Consider the following 20,961-nt stretch of genomic DNA (forward strand, 5'->3'; position numbering starts at 1 on the left):
TTTTTATGGTGTCAAATACTATCTGGGACTCATTGCCATGACACAGTCATCTTTACTAAATTTAACAAACACACTGATTTTATGACTTGATGGTAAAATGAGACTAATCCTAAGAATGACTTCAATTGCGTTTTATTGCGTAGTGATGGTGCATTCTCTATTGCACTAATCTTATTTCGCGTAGGCAAAACCCCATACGACAGAATTAAATGTTCAAGGAAGTTAATATTCGTTATTGCAAATACAGATTTCTTGAGGTCGACAGCCACCCCTCACTGAAGAAAATTTTTCAGGGTGCGTCTTAGAATCTCAATGTGTTACTGCCAAATTGGCGTTGTAATTAACATATTATCGTTTTGTGTAACCAAATCGCGTAACTCGTATCCCAACACAGTGTCTAGTGCTGAAATAAAAACAGCTGAGCTAACATCAAGACCAAATGGCAATACTGTAAATTGGTAACTGTGTCAAAAGTAAAGGAATGCTGTATACCTTCATGATTCCCTGTCTAGTGCGACTTGCCTAAACGATGATTTTAAATCTGTATTGTTGAAATCCTTGACGCCAGGAAACTTTTGATTACCTCTTCTATATTTGGAGATTCTGACTTCACTGGAAGAATTATTTTTTTTATTTCTCTGGCGTCGAGAACTAAACGCACATTCCCATCTCATTTGGGTACTGTGAGTAATGGACTGCAATACTGACTGTTGGATGGTTCTATAATGCCCCAGCTAAACATTCACTGTATTTCTCGGACAATGGCTGACTTAAGCACCTATGGAATGGAGTAATAACTGTGACAGTACGTTTTGTTCGGTCTCACACTTAGATGACACGAATATCATTTTATTATACCTGGCGCCTGATCATATATCATAGCATTATCTTGTAGCAATTGTCTTAATTCTATCTTGTGCTGTGGCATTTGAGGAATAGATTCAGTTACCTTTTGGTTAGTTTGTTTCGAAATTCTTAAAGTAGAAGAATTGATCAATGGGTTGGTGAGCCTCCTGACAGTATCACGAGTAACTATTTTTATTTCAATTCCTTGAAAATAGCGTCCGTGTACTTCTTGTCTATACACCAAACTGACTGTTAGAGGAACTCTGTCTTTACTTAACATGAGGTCACTGGAGTCAAATTATATTATTGCATTCATCTCTCTCAGTGATTGATGCCCCAAAATGAAGTTCGCAACTAGATTACGTACCACTAACCGTGTGCAGTCAGTAGCTGAATTTGCAAGATCCATTTTAATTATTGTTTGTAGTGTAATTGAAGGAGGGCGTCCACCTACAGCGTCAAGAATCTCGCAGGCCGCCACGGGTAAGGTCGGCCAATTAGTTCGTTCTTGTAATGGCTTTATAAGAGCTGTAGAGACAGCATTCACACTTGCGCCAGTTTCTCGGATTGTCGAAACACTGAACCACCGCAATACTAAAATTATCAGCCACTTCAGGCATGTTTTTCGTTTTAATATTACAGGGTTGGTCCCCAAGCAATAGTTCGTCCTCAATGTCAGCTCCATGTTGGCGTAACATCCTAATATTGCTGTCACAACCCCATTCACTTATTCTGACCAGCCTTTCGGGGCTTAAGTTAGTCGCGTTTAGTTTCCCTGACGTTGATTTGTGTGTGTAGCTTGTTCATCAGTTACGTCAGTAATAATAGGCGAATGATTTCTCTAATCATTTGTAGCTTCGTTAGGATTCGGTTGATTGTTAGAATTCGCATCCCATTGTGATATTGCTGAATTTGTTGACAGCCGGGATTTCAGCGCCCTTCATATCTCTTGTTCGTGTATTTATTGTCATGGTTATTCCGGTTTCCATTTCTTGGGCTACTTAAATTATTGTACATAGTATTATGAGAACCTTCTTGTTGATTATCATCAGCATTAGACTGCTGTTGATAGTTATTCGTATCCGCCGGCCGCGGTGGTCTAGCGGTTCTAGGCGCTCAGTCCGGAACCACGGGACTGCTACGGTCGCAGGTTCGAATCCTGCCTCGGTCATGGATGTGTGTGATGTCCTTAGGTTAGTTAGGTTTAAGTAGTTCTCAGTTCTAGGGGACTGATGACCACAGATGTTAAGTCCCATAGTGCTCAGAGCCATTTGAACCATTTTATTCGTATCCCAATTTGAAGAATTTTTTTCTGTTAAAACCATTTTGGCCATTGTCATTGTTACCTCTGGCTCTTACGTCTTCCATCAACAAGTTTACTGCATCCAGTGCCGACAAAAATTTGTCATAATTCATATGACTCACATGCAATAATTTATTTTGAATTTCAAATTTTAATATTCTAATAAGAGTTTCGGCAGATACTGGTACCAATAAATATTTCATCATATTATGGTATCACTTCAAGTATCTGCGTAGTGTACCTAACCGTGGATTGTAAATCTGTTTGCGGATTATCTCTTGAATCGCAGCAGACCAATACTTTACAATAGATGTATTTTCGAATTCGGCATATGTATTGCAACTTCTACAGCTTCAACTGCCCAAAGGTGAAATACCTTTATACCACCTGATGAAAACGATTCGGTGTACAGTTTTCTTCTGATGATTAAAAGATAGAAACTGTCTACACTTGATTAATTTTCCATCCATATGTAACACTGCATAATCATTCGCTCACATCATCTGGCATTACATTCGCGTATGGTGATGTTGGTGTCCGCATTTACTCATATTGTTTAAAAGATTATTGTGCGGGGTCTGGACTTGCTCGCTTTGCCATGCGTTCATTATTTACAATCGCCGACTAATTATCCTGCCAAGAATGATGTAGTTGTTTATTTGCTGATTGACATCTTCCATCTGTTTATCTGTAGTTACAAGCCATTCACAAAATTGTTCGCTTAATCGAGTTCGAGCTTCCTGCATACCTCTGAAAATTTCTTCTTCAGTAAAATCTTTGTCTGACAGGTCTTCATTTAACGCTGACTGAACCTTCTGTTAAATAATAGTTGTCAGTTGGGTATCTTCTTCTTCGAAACACTGATGGGAAACCTCCGTAAACTGCTCTACTTGTTGTGTGAGTTGCGTCGTGATCACGCTGTCAACGACCTTCGTCTTCTAATGCTAGTGACGACTCGGCTACAGTGTTAGTTAACTCATATTTCCCTGTGTTTACATTTTCGAACTCCAATTTTAAAGTATGAAATGCATCTGGCAAATGTTTGTGTTGATCCCAGAATTTTCCGAATTCGTCAGCTAAACCTGTCTGTGCACTGTTAAGTACCGTCTGTGATTCTATGACTTGATTTTGTAATGCTGTCTTAGTGGCCTGTAAGCCTCTCTACAGTGCCGGCTGACTATTCAGAAATTCGGCTTTCAACGCGGTTCAATATCTGCTCATAACGCGCCGACAGTATTGTAACGGATCCGCAACCTGCTGTACGTTCACCGCCTGCTGAACATTTTGTTCCGTCTGTTGCGCCATTCTAGCATGCTGTTTTGTTTTAACAATAAAATTTTTAATCTCTTACTCTGAATGTCGTAATCCTTTCAAAATTATTAAATCAATTATAATTGAGTCAGGAACAGTCTTTCCCTGCAATAACGTGCTTCATTGAGACTGAAACGGCACCCCAGAAACGATCTAATCTGGGCTGTGTAGGAACAACGTCACACATGTGGCTGACACAAACATATTATTCATACTGGCTACGTCTGACCTACTCCCCAACCAACTACTGACAAATCCCTTCTACACCGTTTTGAAGACTCTGCAAAGACAGATGCCGCGTAGTTGTCCGATGTTACAATTATTGTGATGTTAACTTTTGTTCATGTAGATATATCTTCACTACAATAGTCCAGAAATCGTATATGCAAAAGAAATACAATATTAGTACCTTATTCACTGAAAAGCCAAAGAAACTGGTATAGGCATGCGTATGCAAATAGAGAGATATGTAAATAGGCAGAATACTGAGCTGCGGTTGGTAACGCGTATATAAGACAACAAGTGTCTAGTGCAGTTGTTAGGTTACTGCTGCTACAATGGCAGGTTATCAAGATTTAAGTGATTTTGAAATTGGTGTTGCAGTCAGCGCACGAGCGATGGGACACAGCATCTCCGAGGTACGATGAATCCATGGACCCTGCAAGTCAGCCAAGGAGTATTCAAGTTGGCAGAGGTTCTGTGATCGTATGGGGCGCGTGCAGTTGGAGTGATATGGGAACCCTGATGCGTCTATTGATGCGTCTAAATACGACTGTGACAGATGACACTACGTAAGCATCCTGTCTGATCAGCTGCATGCATCCATTCATGTACATTGTGCGTTCCGACGGACTTTGGCAATTCTAGCAGAACAACGCGAATCTCCACACGTACAGAATTGCTACAGAGTGGCTCCAGGAACACTCTTCTGAGTTTAAACACTTACGTCGGCCACCAGACTCCCAAGACATGAATATTATTGAGCATATCTGGGATGCCCAGCAAAGTGCTCTTCAGAAGAGATGGCAACCCCCTCATACTCTAATAGATTTATGGACAGCCCTGCAGGATTCATGGCGTCAGTTCCTTCCAGCACTACTTCAGACATTAGTCATGTCCATGCCACTTAGTGTTGATGCACTACAATATACACTCCTGGAAATGGAAAAAAGAACACATTGACACCGGTGTGTCAGACCCACCATACTTGCTCCGGACACTGCGAGAGGGCTGTACAAGCAATGATCACACGCACGGCACAGCGGACACACCAGGAACCGCGGTGTTGGCCGTCGAATGGCGCTAGCTGCGCAGCATTTGTGCACCGCCGCCGTCAGTGTCAGCCAGTTTGACGTGGCATACGGAGCTCCATCGCAGTCTTTAACACTGGTAGCATGCCGCGACAGCGTGGACGTGAACCGTATGTGCAGTTGACGGACTTTGAGCGAGGGCGTATAGTGGGCATGCGGGAGGCCGGGTGGACGTACCGCCGAATTGCTCAACACGTGGGGCGTGAGGTCTCCACAGTACATCGATGTTGTCGCCAGTGGTCGGCGGAAGGTGCACGTGCCCGTCGACCTGGGACCGGACCGCAGCGACGCACGGATGCACGCCAAGACCGTAGGATCCTACGCAGTGCCGTAGGGGACCGCACCGCCACTTCCCAGCAAATTAGGGACACTGTTGCTCCTGGGGTATCGGCGAGGACCATTCGCAACCGTCTCCATGAAGCTGGGCTACGGTCCCGCACACCGTTAGGCCGTCTTCCGCTCACGCCCCAACATCGTGCTGCCCGCCTCCAGTGGTGTCGCGACAGGCGTGAATGGAGGGACGAATGGAGACGTGTCGTCTTCAGCGATGAGAGTCGCTTCTGCCTTGGTGCCAATGACGGTCGTATGCGTGTTTGGCGCCGTGCAGGTGAGCGCCACAATCAGGACTGCATACGACCGAGGCACACAGGGCCAACACCCGGCATCATGGTGTGGGGAGCGATCTCCTACACTGGCCGTACACCACTGGTGATCGTCGAGGGGACACTGAATAGTGCACGGTACATCCAAACCGTCATCGAACCCATCGTTCTACCATTCCTAGACCGGCAAGGGAACTTGCTGTTCCAACAGGACAATGCACGTCCGCATGTATCCCGTGCCACCCAACGTGCTCTAGAAGGTGTAAGTCAACTACCCTGGCCAGCAAGATCTCCGGATCTGTCCCCCATTGAGCATGTTTGGGACTGGATGAAGCGTCGTCTCACGCGGTCTGCACGTCCAGCACGAACGCTGGTCCAACTGAGGCGCCAGGTGGAAATGGCATGGCAAGCCGTTCCACAGGACTACATCCAGCAACTCTACGATCGTCTCCATGGGAGAATAGCAGCCTGCATTGCTGCGAAAGGTGGATATACACTGTACTAGTGCCGACATTGTGCATGCTCTGTTGCCTGTGTCTATGTGCCTGTGGTTCTGTCAGTGTGATCATGTGATGTATCTGACCCCAGGAATGTGTCAACAAAGTTTCCCCTTCCTGGGACAATGAATTCACAGTGTTCTTATTTCAATTTCCAGGAGTGTGTTATGCAAGTGTACATTTTTTTGGCTCTTCGGTGTAATAGCAACACATACAATATAATGCAATCTATGGGATGTGTATTTCCAGACTCATGATTAGTCCGTCAGTGGTAAACCTTTTATACTGTTATTTTTATTGTATTTTATCACTTTAAAGACAAGATTAGCATGTACTCTGGCTTTTCAAATGGTGTATAGAAACGTCCATTGAAATAAAACTCACCTTGTCTGGCTTTTTTCGAGTGGTAGTATGTTGGTAAAGAGCTGTAGCAGATTTATTGTTGCTTGCTCTTGAGTCCGTTGACAGTCGCCGTATTTATTTGCAGGTTCTTTCGCCAATCTCCCTACTATCTCTTCAACTCCACGTTGGCGTAGTGTAGCTGCAACTTTCTATAGCAATACTTACGTCCGTGTCTCTCCTAATAATTTATCAGAGATGGGAACTCGTTTATTTCTTCCATGAATACGACTTTTACTGTAACTATCGAGCTGTCGTATGTAATATTCACAACAACTTCCCTTCGTCTAGATCAGGGCAAAAACAAAATAGGAGCCATTAACATTATTACGATAATAAAATCGGAGATAATGCAATGATAATGTTTGCTTTCCTTTTGCAAATGGTAAAGTCTTTCGTTCCTCCACACGACACAGTATCTCACACAGTTATTTCCGTCATAAAACGTGCCATTACAAGATATAAGCTCAGATCTCACCTTTTGAACTAATCGTCATATGCAGTTCCATCCTCGCTTTGTTTTCTCAAAAACCCAAACTTCTGAAGGTCTTAGCGAAAGCTATGTGGCTGGGTTCCAGTATTGTTTTGGCAAATATTACCATCATATCATTTCAAGAAGTAATTTGTGCAAACCGAACTGCCGATAATAAACTGTTATGATCTTAACGACTCTTCATGAGTTGCCAACAATAACGAGAGCTGACAGTTTACACTCCCAGACATAGAATGTTTCATCACTTCCTTTGAGGTGTAAACATTCCGCTCTTAGATTCCGGTAAAAATCATTCGATAGTAATCGTCTGTGTGTAGTCAGCAAGGACGATATGTTGGGGTTCGGCTTCCACTCTGCATAGAATTTCCGTCATATTATTTCTAGTTCAAATATGTGGACATCCCGTCACTGCTGAAATAAACTGCTTGATTTCTAATTCAAATATGCGCACCTCTCTCTAATGTTGAAATAAACCGATATTTAACGTCTATTTGAGGCTAGAAAACAACGGCGACACGTACCTAATTCCGATCCCAGTAAGGAGCAACTTTTTCGTATTGTCATCTTAGTTTCAGTCATCTCAGTACTGGCGAAAAAATACGATATCTAATATTTGATTGTGCTTAGTTAACAATCTGATTAGTTGTTGAGTTAGAATCCACTCCAAAACAGACTTTATGTTACGTCATTTGAAGCTTAAACATGTGCACACTTGGTTATTTGCGAATGAAATGATATTTAAGATCTTTTGTGGTTAGTTAACAAGGACTATATTTTACTAGTTAGGAGTCCCTGGTCCCATTGTAGTACATTCATTTTTGTCATTAGTTTCAAGTCGATATGTCGCTTATTGTAATCAGTTTGAACTTAAAACTACTAAAGACTGTGCCCTTGTGGTATTAATCTTGATCTGGACAGATTGCCATACACAACAGTGTCCTCCACTGGGCTGTTGTGATAATCATTTGGTGTAGTGAAACGGCTGTAACCTAAAAGAGGATACAAGACAGTTTCGTTATGTGCGCTGCATGCCTATCAGGCGGAAAACGGTTTAGCCCGTTCAGATACTTCTGAGTATGATACTAAGTCTTTCTTAGCTTCATACTGAAACTATGGGTAAGGATGATGCATGTTTTTTAGAATCTGTCAAAACTTTTTCCTTAACTTAGTGTAGCTAAACTAAAGGAAGGAATTTCCACAGGTCGAGGCTACAGAAAAAGGCTACATTAGATTAAGCTAAATATAAAGAAGCAGCCGGCATGGACAGCATTTTCGAAGGCAGTAAAATGCTTCCTTGACAAAAAAGGACAAAAATTTCAACTGGCTGGTTAAAAGCCTCCTAAGGACATACAACGACATATGGTGCCAAATTTCTCTAAAACTTCTCTTACTCCATTCACATCTGGACTAATTCCCAGAAAGGAGCAGTTACTGGCGAAGAAGGTGACTGGTTTCACCCAGACATTATAAAAATAGAAACCATATACCAGCGCATGATGGACGCTTACCCCTGGTTTTTGAAGAAAGATCATTTAAATTGATAGTTCTCTGTCGAAACTTAAAAAAATCAATTTTCTAGCTTAAAATTTTCTCTAGAATGTCTATTTTTTGCAGAGTTAATCCCGATTTAACCACCAGCTCCGTTATCCGAGTTACAAGGCGATTTGTGTAAAAGTGTCCCCGAAAGTCATTCACAGCGGGAAAAAATAGTCGACATCGTAGTCAATGTAGCAGATGTAACTTTGATGACGGCCTAATAGGCATTACGGACATTACGAACCTGCTCGAACTTGACATCGGACCAAGATGTTAAGCCGTTAAAACTTCTCCACACAAGCGAACAAAAAGCATATCGAGAACAAAAGCTGTCAGAAAGACCCGAAGGACCACCATGGGCACGAGGAAGATGAAGGGAACTTCTTTTCGATCTGGAAGGATTGCTGTATGGTCCAGAGGTTACTAACTAGAGGTGTATTTAACTGAAATACAAAAAAATATAATCATGAACTTTAAACTTGTTCTTCCCTAAACCGTATCTTTCAAATTGGAAGGAAACGTAAACTGTAAAAGGTACATACAATTTTGATCGGAATTTGATGATGCAATTCTAAATTGAATTCTTTGTCAGGGAATCTAGCCGTTTAACGATAGCTTAAAAGTCTACTTTCGGTGCCCGCTTTTGTCTCGATTTTTTGGGAGAAGAAAATGACAGTTTCTTCAACACGTCACCATTATGTGTTAATGTTTTTCAATTAACCTAAGAATTCTGAGAGAAAATAAGCTCAATAAGCTGAGAGAAAATATACTAAACGTGACTTACACAAAAATTGCGAGAGCGTTCAGTAAATAAAACAACACATTTTTTCTGAAAGTAGGTTAGTCTTTTGAGGATTCTAATACACAGTGTTATTCCTCATACATACATACACACATTAATCCTTGTTCCATAGATCATGAATAGGACATTTCGTAATGATGTGGAACGTGACACTTCAACATAAGTTTCCTTTACACAAAATAATTAATTAATTAATTAATTTTTTTGCAGTTACTACTTCATATCTAAAAATTCGGCTGTTGAGTAGGAGGAGTTGACATTCCGATATTCTTTTAATTTGCTTTTAAATGTAGATGGGCTGCTGTCAGTCTTTTAATACCATTTGGCAAATGACCAAAGATTTTTGTGGCAGCATAATTCACCCCATTCTGAGCCATAATGAGATTTAATCCAGAATAGTGAAGATCATCCTTTCTTCTAATGTTGCAGTTATGCACTTCACTGTTATTTTTGAATTGAGATGGGTTATTAATAGCAAATTTCATTTGTGAATATATGTATTGCGAAGGTACTGTGTATATCCTGAGGTACTTAAATAAATGTCTGCAAGGTGATCTTAGGTGGGTTCCGGCTATATTCTGATTACACGCTTTTGTGCAATGAATACTTTCTCTCTTAATGACGAATTACCCCAAAATACGATTCCATACGAAAGCAGTGAATGAAAATAGGCATATTAGGCTAATTTACTGATATGTTTATCAAGAAAATTTGCAATAACCCTAATATCATAAGTAGCTGAACCTAACCGTTTCAGCAGATCATCAATGCGTTTCTTCCAATTAAATTTCTCATCAGTGCACACACCCAAAAAATTTGACTATTCTGCCTTAGCAACAGATTTCTGTTCAATATTTATCAATGGTGCTATGCCATTGACTCTACAGAATTGCATAAACTGTATTTTCTCAAAATTTAGTGAGAGTCCATTTGTACAGAACCACTTAATAATTTTCTGTAAGATATTATTTGTAATTTCCTCGGCTTATTCTTGCTCGTTGGATATGATTGCTATACTTGAATCAACAGCAGAAAGAACTAGCTTTTCATCTTAATGAATACAGAGTGGCAAGTCGTTAATATATATTGAGAACAATAAGGGAACGAAGACTGAACCCTGTGGGACACCATTCTTGATACTTCCCCAGTTAGAGGTCTCTGCTGATTTTTACAGACTATCTGTACTGTCAATTTCAACCTTCTGCATTCTTCCAGTGCAGTATGAATAAAACCATTTGTGCACTGTGCCACTCATACCACAATACTTAAGTTTATCTAGAAGAATTTCATGAATCACAAAATCAAAAATTTTTGAGAGATCACAAAATATCCCAATGGGTGATGTTCGGTTATTCAATGCATTTAATATTTGATCAGTGTAAACATATATAGCATTTTCTGTTAAAAAAGGCTTTCTGAAAACCAAATTCACTTTTTGCTAGTACTCCATTTTTTCAAATATATGATGCTACCCTTGAGTATATAACTTTTTCAGAATTTGGGATAAAACTGTCAGAAGTGAGATTGGGAGGTATCAGATCTATCCCCCTTTTTATGCAATGGTTTAACAATGGTATATTTCACTATATATGGGAAAATGCCCTGTTTCAGTGAGCTACTACATACGTGGCTGAGTATCCTACTTATTTGTTGGGAACAAGCTTTTAGTACTCTGTTGGAAATGCCACCAATTCGATGTGAGCTTTTACTTTTGAGTGAATTTATTACTTTTCTGTTTGTTGAATCGTTCGTTCGAAAACTTACATTCGCTGGTTCACTAAAATAATATAAGTTGTAGCGATGCTACATTGCACGCCTTAACACGCAACGAAACAGAATAGGTAATCAAGTCTCTAGAACTATTCATAAAAAAGACAAATTTTACTTTTTTTTATTCATATGTTTCTCATCTTATTAGGATCTGCACTCGGCGGGTCATAGTGTTTATTTGAAGCAGTTAATGCTGGACTCGCGTCATAGTGTAGACTCACATTACAAAAATATTTCTTTTCTTAAAATTTGCGATGTGATCGTGACATTCTTCCAGCTCGGTGGGTGTTCTTCTCTTTTATGACAAATATTTTATATACAGAGCAGTCGAAACCCAATTATATTACAACTTGCGTTCGGGAGGATGAAGGCTCAAATCCGTGTCCGGCCATCCAGATTTAGTTTTTCCGTGGCATCCCTAGATCGTTCCAGGAAAATACGGAATCGTTCTTTTGTAAAAGGCGCGGCCGACTTCCATCCCATCCTTCCCTACCCCTTGCATCGTGTTCCAGCTCTCCATGACCACGTAGTCGAAGAGACAATAACTCTCAATCTTCGTTCCTTTCTTTTAATAAAAGTAAATGTGTCATAATGATTTTTTCTGTCTAACTGCTTTTTTAGCTTTACGTAAAAAACAAACAGCTTGGGTTAGTTAAGAATATGTAGAACAGTGTATGAAATAAAAAGTTGGCTGTTCAGAATATTTTAAAAGTTTCTTGTTACTGAATAGCCCTATACGTTGAGCCTTTTTAAACCAGATGTTTGTAATTTTAAAAAAGCCAGAAAACATAATAAGTAGTTAGTTTGCTGTTGTATGTTACAGAAAACGTATTTTTTAATGACCAGTGAAAGTTGAGAATTACGAAACTCCTTCATCGTATCAGAGAAAGGTGTGGCGTTTTTCGACAGGAAAGTGAAGTGCTTATCGCGTGACGGAACTATGGGAAGCATCCCTCCGCACCCTCGCACCGACGCCGTGCCAACTGATCGGCCGGTGTGCGGCTGTAAAAAGACAAAGTGGCCCCACCAACGGCCGGCGGGCCACGCGTTAGGTGGGGAGGCCCGAGGTGAGCTGAGGTGAGGTCTGTAGTAATTGGATTGTAAACCCGGACTGGCCCAGGGCCCACCGGCCTGTCGTATTGGTGGCTCACCTCCACTAAAACACCATTAACAGCTGCGGCCGCGCTCGTGGTCGCCGGGAGGGACCTACTGGCCGGCTCGAAAACATCGACCCTTCGCTGTGCTACTGCCGCAACGAGAATATTCGGTGCACTCGGCGTAGCTCTACTCTTGTGTGAATTATTGTTTTTTTTTTCTTTTTTGCACATAGAGAGAACTAGCCTCAGTAATCACTGTACCTCCATCTGCATGTACATTCATACTCTGCCAATCACTGTGAAGTACGTGAGGTTGGTATTACTAGCTACTGTTTCTTCTCATCCCATCGCGTATGAGTTCTGAAAAAAACTGCTTAGATGTCTCTCTCAGTCCCGTAGTTAGTCTGTCCTGGTATTTATAATTTTTGTAAGAGTGACGAGTAGAAGGATGAAGAGTACCTCTAGATCCTCTTATGCTTAATACTGATTCTTGAAACTTAGTGATCAGAACGGATAAACGACGTTTACCTACAAGAGTCTGGCAATTCTGCTTTTCCCGCTTTTCTATGACGCCTTCCCGTGGTTGAAACAAGCCTTCCCAGGTTTGCTGCCCTTTTTTGTACACATTCAGTGTACCAAATTAGGCCTATGTGGTAAGGGTCTTACCATATGCTTGAGCAATATATATTGCCATGCTAAATTTAAGTACGAGAAAATAAATTAACATCATATATTTACAAAAAAAATGGTTCAAATGGTTCTGAGCACTATGGGACTTAACATCTGTGGTCATCAGTCCCCTAGAACTCAGAACTACTTAAACCTAACTAACCTAACGACATCACACACATCCATGCCCGAGGCAGGATTCGAACCTGCGACCGTAGCAGTCTAGGCGCGCAGTCCGGAACCGCGAGACCACCGCGGCCGGCATATATTTACATCTCGGTGCAAATTAATGAACCATAGGCCCTGCTGCCCGTAGGAGAGGCGGTGAACGACCATAGTCAACATTCGCTACATTGTGCAACAGGCAAGAAGCGACCCACGTAAAACGGCGGGTGTAATTGCGACCACGTTTAACACGACTGCACAGTGCATACTATCTTCCACTCCTCAGTGGCACTGTGGCTGCGTGAGGGTTGACTCTTTGCCACACGATCAGTACGGTGTGTTCCGTTGACACCCGCCTGTCGGCGGCACCGTTTGCGATGTTGCCAAATGCATCGGGAATGAACCGACAAGGAATAGGTTCGCATGCTGTTCTGCGGTAAGAGCAGATTCATTCTTAGTGATTCTTAGAATTATATTAATACCTTCAGCTGCTAACGGGCGTTGATATATATCAACGTGGACAGGTGAAAATGTGTGCCCCTACCAGGACTCGAATCCGGGAACTCCTGCCTACATGGCAGACGCTCTATCCATCTGAGCCACCGAGGGCACAGAGGATAGCGCGACTGCAGGGACTATCTCGCGCACGCCTCCCGCGAGACCCACATTCTGACCTTGTATGTCCATACACTACATTCGTAGTGTACCACCCCAACACACTCATTTCTCGTAGAAGACATTCTTACCAAGTCCCGTAAGAGTTCGGGGAATATGTGTGCATCCGCACCGTAGAAGAAGGTCATGGTCTATGTTGCCAGAACTATATACTTATATAGATATGGTGTCTGTTCTTTTGGACATGTCCGAAAGAACAGAAACCATATCCATATAAGTGTACTTAGTGATTCTGGTCGTACCATCGCATGGTGAGGAGTGTGAACACGGATTGCACCCAGGAATATTGTCGAATCTGATCGTTCTGGTTGTCCATATGTTACGGTGTTAGGTGGCACAATGTTGCATGAGAGTACTGCCCCCTGACTTTTGAAACACCATACAGTCATTGGTCAACGATGTTGCGACACTATACTCCTTCCACATGTGGATGACAGTCCACGATCGCACCGAACTGCGCAAGGGAGGATGTTTTGGACGAGATGACATTCGGACTGGCCTGTCCGTTGCCCCGATTTAGATCCCATGGAGCACATGTGGTATACGTTGGCGAAACGTACTGCAGCTCGTTCTTGTGCCCCAATAACCATTCAGCAGCTGCAACAACGTTGCTGAAGTAATGGAACGCCCTACCCCAAGAATTTAGCAGTGGTCTGCCCGCCATGGGAGCACTCTGCAAAGCGTGTATCGTTGTCTGCGGTGATCACACAGCCTATTAACCACCATATCTCACCTTCTGTTGTGTTCAGAGGACAAGACTTTGAAATCGTCCTCTACCTCTTCCATTCTTCAACTAATCTTTCTACATAACTACTTCATTCTACAGCTCGCAAAAACTGCTTTTAGAGTTCTAGTATTTTCGCTCAAATACAAGATTTCCCCGCCTCCATGACACTGAGTGTGATAATGCTGTGGGAGAGAGTGCACGCAATGCTACGTGAGAGGAGTGTAATTCCCCGTACTGTTATGGCAGGTTCACATGGAAAGCAACTAGCCGCGAGTGTACGACGTCGATTCCCAAAGATCAACGGTTGGCTAGAAAGGTATTCACGCAGACTGCGGAAATGTACATGGAGTTACAGAACGACTTTTTAAAAAAATTGGGAGATTGCAGAAAATAAAACATTGAACGTTTTGATTTAAGCAAGATGTAGCTGGGAATGTGAAATAAAGTTTTGTAGCCACCAATGGGAAGTTATCAGGTGAGATTGTCAGTGAACATTTGGGCTGGAATTCTTGGAGATCATCTTATTGGAACACACATGTTACTAGAGTGTTTGAATGGCCGTGGTATTTTAACATTCAGGACAATGCCTTGCCTGAGCTTCTGGAGTCATTCCCTTACAGCTGCACTCAACTTTGTGGTTTCAGAACGATTGTGCTCCAGCGTACTTTGATCATCGGACCAAGGCGTATCTCGTACATAACTTCAGGCAGAGACAAGTAATTGGAAAGGGATGCCTAGACCCTTGGCCTGGGTTCTCCCCAGACCTAACTCCTCTATACTTCCTCTAAGATTACGGAAAGTACCACCACCAAGAGGAACAGTCCCTGAACGTACAGAGCGACATCCTCAGTGCGTTTGATACTCCCATATCGGAGATCTACCAAAAAGGAAGAGGCAACCCCTCGGACTCCTAGGGCAGGCGTGCAGTCTACATTGCCCCTGCACACCTCAGCGTCGCGGGCTCTACGACGTAGTCTCTACCGGACACCAGACGGCGGTACCAGCGCCGGCAGAGGCCGCCACTTTCGAGGGACCTACTATCGTCCGCAAAAATCGTCACAAGGAAATAGTTAACGAAAATTCCGCCATCGGCAGCTATAAAGGCCGGCGCACGGACTCCACGAACCAATTCTTCTGGCTTCAAGAGCATCTACCGGCCTCCGGGTGTGTGCTATTCACCTCATCGTCTCAGGATGCTCTCAAAGCCCGTCGTAGGGACCAAAGCCCCCGTTCTCAGCTTTCATCGTTGTTTTGTGGATTTATGCTGCGCTAATGACAGAAATTTCTCTGCCAGTGTTGAAGCCAGTCGGGACTACATTCTCGGAACTTGGTTATTTCCCTGCAAGTGTATTTTCCTACGAAGCTCCTAGTGATATTACTGCATACTATAAACAGTCTGGTGACTTTTACATCTGCATCATACTCAACAAACCACTTATCGGTGTGTTGCTGAGGGTACTTTCTGTTCCACCTACTGAGCCCTAAAACCCTGTTCCACTCGTGAATAACTCGTGGGAAGAATAACTATCGGTAAGCCTCTGTTGCTGCGCTAATTTCTCGAATATTCAGCACATGATCGTTCGGCGAGACGTAAGTAGGAGGAAGTAATATGCTGTCTGACTCTTCCAGGAAAGTGCTTTCTCGAAATTTCAGTAGTAAAACTCTCCGTGATGCACAACGCCTCTCTTGTAACGCCTGTCAATGGAGTTTATTGATCGTCTCCGTGACGCTCTCGTGCGAACTAAACGATTCCATGACGAAACGTGCCGCTCTTCAATCCATCTTCTCTGTCTCTTTTTATCAGTCATGTCTGGTAGGGATCCGAGACAGATGGAAAATACTCAAGAATGAGTAGAAGAAGCCCCTTATTAGCCACTTCCTTCATGGATGCATTACATGTCCTTAAGATTCTTCCTATGAAACTGAGTCTGGCAGCTGATTTTCCCACTATTTGTTTTGTATGGTTATTCCACTTAAGGTCGCTAGGGATAGTTGCTCCTAGATATTTTACTGCAGACATTGTTCCCAGCGGTTTGTCATCAGTAGTGTAGCTATTCAGAGTCAGCTGCCAGAGCCTGCACCATTACTCAATTCCGTGGAGGTCATTCTGCAAATCGTACAATCTTCTCGCGTTGCTACTTTGTTATAGATAACCGCATCATCTGTGAACAGCCTTAGAGATCAAAAAATGGTTCAAATGGCTCTGAGCCCTATGGGACTTAACATCTGAGGTCATCAGTCCGCTAGGACATAAAACTGCTTAAACGTAACTAACCTAAGGACATCACACACATACATGCCCGAGGCAAGATTCGAACCTGCGACCGTAGTGGTCGCGCGTTACTAGACTGAAGCGCCTAGAACCGCTCGTCCACAACGGCTGGCCCTTAGAGATCACACGACGCTTTCTAATAGATCATTTATATGTATTGTAAACGCCGGCCGTGGTGGCCGAGCGGTTCTAGGCGCTTCAGTCCGAAACCGTGCAACTGCTACGGTCGCAGGTTCGAATCCTGCCTCGGGCATGGATGTGTGTGATGTCCTTAGGTTAGTTAGGTTTAAGTAGTTCTAAGTCCTAGGGGACCGATGACCTCCGATGTCAAGTCCCATAGTGCTCAGAGCCATTTGAACCATTTATATGTGTTGTAAACACACATAGGGGTGGATTGCAAATTTTGTTCCTTTAAGGGCGACGTTTGAGTTCTGTCTGCAAGGAGGTCTTGAATGCACTTGAAAATCTGCTCCGATACTCGGTAAGCTCACACTGTTTCACTAAACGGCAGTGCGGGATGTTGTCAAATGCCTTCCTGAAGTCAAGGACCACGGCATCAGCCTGAGCGCCATTGTCTACGGCATTGTGTATCTCACAGAGGATCAGAGGGAGCTGAGTTTCGCAGGATCTCTGTTTGTAGAATCCATGTTTATTTTTATAGAGGTTTTTCCTTAGGTAGATTAGATCGCCGTATCAATGGGCTTCCAATGGCGCTATGACCATACACGAAAGTTAGTTTTATTTCGTGATGATTGCTGTACTCCTATGCAGTGAGATAGGCCCGTTACTAAGTGAGTTGGTGGGAGGAACGCTTCAGCCAACTTGTCCCAAAGGAGTGTATTGAGAGTAGTTCCTCACAGTTGGGACTCAGTAAGTGACACTTGGCTGATGGTATGTGCGGCGGTAAGGCCACTGGTTTCGAGCGTATTGTGCAACAACTGTCAGTGCCGTGTTTGTATTAGTAATGGTGAATACTGAACTGAGTTTTCAATATAAGTAGTTTATTAACGTTTGAAAGAAAAATGAGGGGTAGCTGAATTTTACTAAGACCTTCTCATGTCACTGAGTGCAGATGGAATCATGCCCATGCAGCCAAAGCGTTTTGACACTAAATAATAGCGATGATAGCACAAATATTGACAATGAAAGTGATTTGCAGAGTTGCGCTTGCACCAATGAGCTTCATTTGTTACAGCTACTGCATATCTTAAAATCATTATTTTCGCAAATTGCTTCAACAAAAAAAAAAAAAAAAAAAAGAAACATAATGTACTTATTTCTCTCCAAATCAGATACATGTTCATTTTCACAAGTTGAAGAAAACAACAACAGTTACATAACTAACAATATTTGACCGTGTACGACCGACTTCGGAATAATGTGATCCCATCTTTTGGCATACGCCGTATCGATGGAAGCAATATTTTACATTTCGTTACGTACAAGCAGTCATTCAAAAATGAAAATGTTACAGAAGACTGATGAGCGGGCATTACTCGCATAAAGCGCGAAAGAACTAAGGCTTCCCTCTCCTTTACTTCGTTTGTGGGACAAAACTTCCATATCCCACTTAATAAAACTTCGAAAAGCTCCGAAGTTAGCCGGCCGGAGTGGCCGAGCGGCTGTAGGCGCTACAGTCTGGAACCACGTGACCGCTACGGTCGCAGGTTCGAATCTTGCCTCGGGCGTGGATGTGTGTAATATCCTTAGGTTAGTTAGGTTTAAGTACTTCTAAGTTCTAGGGGACTGATGAGCTCAGAAGTTAAGTCCCATAGTGCTCCGAGCCATTTTTTGAAGCTCCGGAGTTACAAAAACAAAAACAAAAATCCTTTAGGATGACTATTGACAGAGTCACGAAAAAGTTAAGAAATATTTAGAAAATATAAAAAGAGGAAAATGACCGTAGTAATACGAAAACTACACTAACGAGCCAAAGAAACTGGTACACCTGCCTAATATCGTGTAGGGCCCCCGCGAGCTCACAGAAGTGCCGAAAACACGACGTATCATGGACTCGGATAATATCTGAAGTAGTGCCGCAGGGAATTGACACCATGGATCCTGCACCGGCCGCTGTGGCCGAGCGGTCCTAGGCGCTTCAGTCCGGAACCGCGTTGCTGCTACGGTCGCAGGTTCGAATCCTGGCTCGGGCATGGATGTGTGTGAGATGTCCTTAGGTTGTGGTTCTTCAATTTCTCCAGGAGTATTTTATGACGAAATAAATCTCGGGTGAACAGTCTGGTATGAGTGTGCATAGGACACAATATTTCGGCAATCGACCACGTTGCCACCATCAGGTGCGCTGATGTATTGACCGGCGGTGGGCCGGCGCCATGTATATATAGGACAATCCCCCTCTCGCTCCTCCCTCAGGCGCTTCCTATGAGTCGGTGCGGTCCGCGGCCCGCGCTCGGTCCAGGTACAGCGTCCGTTCTCCCGCCGCCTGGGCGCTGCGTCCTAGGTCTTCTCGTTCAGGAGGGTCTGCCAGCACCGCTCTCGTTATTCCCCCCCCCCCCCCCCCCCAGCGAAGTCGGTATGCTCTGGGAAATGTCGTTTTTCTTCTTAATCCGGTAGACCGCGGGTTCCCGCGCCTTGCTTCGGATGTAGCCGCTGTCACGATTTAGTTGTCGCTTCCTTACTCTGATCTCTATGGTTTCTTTGACGACACAGTCACATATTTGGAATTCTGTGTCAGGACTTTGGTTTGGTCATAATCCATGCTGTGGAGTTCTGACAGGCAATGCTCAGCGATTGCTGACTTACTGGGCTGTTGCAGTCTAGTGTGCCGTTGATGTTCTCGGCATCGGTCCTCAATGGTACGAATGGTCTGCCCTATGTATACACTACCGCATTGGCAAGGTATCTGATAAACCCCTGATTTACGTAGAGCAAGGTTGCCCTTGACACTACCAAAAAGGCTCTTGGTTTTGCTTAGAGGACGGAAGATGGTTTTCACTTGGTGTTTACGTAAAATGCGTCCAATTTTTCCGGATAAGGCCCCACAAAACGAAATAATAGCCGAGGCCACCTCCTCCTGAGGTGCTGCAGGTGTGGGATGTAGAGCCTTCCGAATTTGCCCTTCCTTGTAACCGTTCCTCCGAAACAATGGTCCAATTCTTGTTGGAGACTGTCCCTGTCGGAGATGGTGTGAGCTCTGTGTACAAGAGTTTTGAGCACGCCATTCTTTTGTGCCGGGTGGTGGCAGCTATCCACATGTACGTACAAATCGGTGTGCGTCTTCTTCCTATACACGCTTTGGCCCAAAGTCCTATATATACATGGCGCCGGCCCACAGCCGGGCAGTACATCAGCGCACCTAATTATGGCAACGTGGTCGATTGCCGAAATATTGTGTACTATTCACACTCATACCAGACTGTTCACCCGAGATTTATTTTGTCCTTAGGTTATTAGGTTTAAGTTGTTCTAAGTCTAGGGGACTGATGGCATCAGATTTTAAGTCCCATAGTGCTTAGAGCCAGCCAGCCATAAATCCTGTAGGGCTGTACACAAATCCGTAAGCGTACGAGGGGTTGGAGATCTCTTCTGAACAGCACACTGAAAAATATCCGTGATGTGCTCAATAGCGTTAATATCTGGAGAGTTTGGTGGACAGCGGAAGTGTTTAAACTGAGAAGAGTGTTCCTAGAGCCGCTCTGTAACAATTCTTGGCGTATGGTGTGTCGCATTGTCCTGCTGGAATTGGTCAGGTCCGTCGGAATGCACAATGGACATGGATGGATGCAGGTGAAAAAAATTGTGGAAATTTGTCGTAAACTCCTATGGGACCAAACTGCTGAGATCATCAGTACTAACTTTAACTAAATTATGCTAAGGACAACACACACACACCCAACCGCGAAGAAGGATTCGAATCTCTAACAGTGAACCGTGGCCAGACTCCATAGACCGCGCGGCTACACCGCGCAGCAGATGCAGGTGATCAGACAGGATTCTTACGTACGTGTCACGTGTCAGAGTCGTACCTAGACGTATCAGGAGTTCCATATGACTCCAAATTCCCACGCCCTACACCATTACAGAGCCTCCAACAGCTTGAACAGTCCCCTGCTGACATGCAGGGTCCATGTATTCAGGAGGTTGTCTACATACCCGTACACGTCCATCTGCTCCACATAAATTGAAACTGGACTCTTCCGACCAGGGAACATGTTTCCAATCATCCACATACCAATGTCGGAGTTGAGGACCCAGGCTAGCGGTAAAGCTTTGTGTCACGCAGTCATCAAGCGTACACGAGTACACGAGTATCGATGATGTTTCGTAGAATGGTTCGAACGCTGACACTTATTGATAGCCCATCACTGAAATCTGCAGCAGTTTGCGGAAGGGTTACACTTCAGTTTCGTTGAACGATTCTCTTCAGTCAACGTTGGTCCCGATCTTGCAGGATCTTTTTCCGGTCGCAGCGATGTCGAAGATTTGATGTTTTCCCGGTTTCCTGATATTCACGGTACACTCGTTAA

The sequence above is a fragment of the Schistocerca americana genome, chromosome 8, assembly GCF_021461395.2.
Source record: "Schistocerca americana isolate TAMUIC-IGC-003095 chromosome 8, iqSchAmer2.1, whole genome shotgun sequence".
NCBI classification, from domain to species: domain Eukaryota; kingdom Metazoa; phylum Arthropoda; class Insecta; order Orthoptera; family Acrididae; genus Schistocerca; species Schistocerca americana.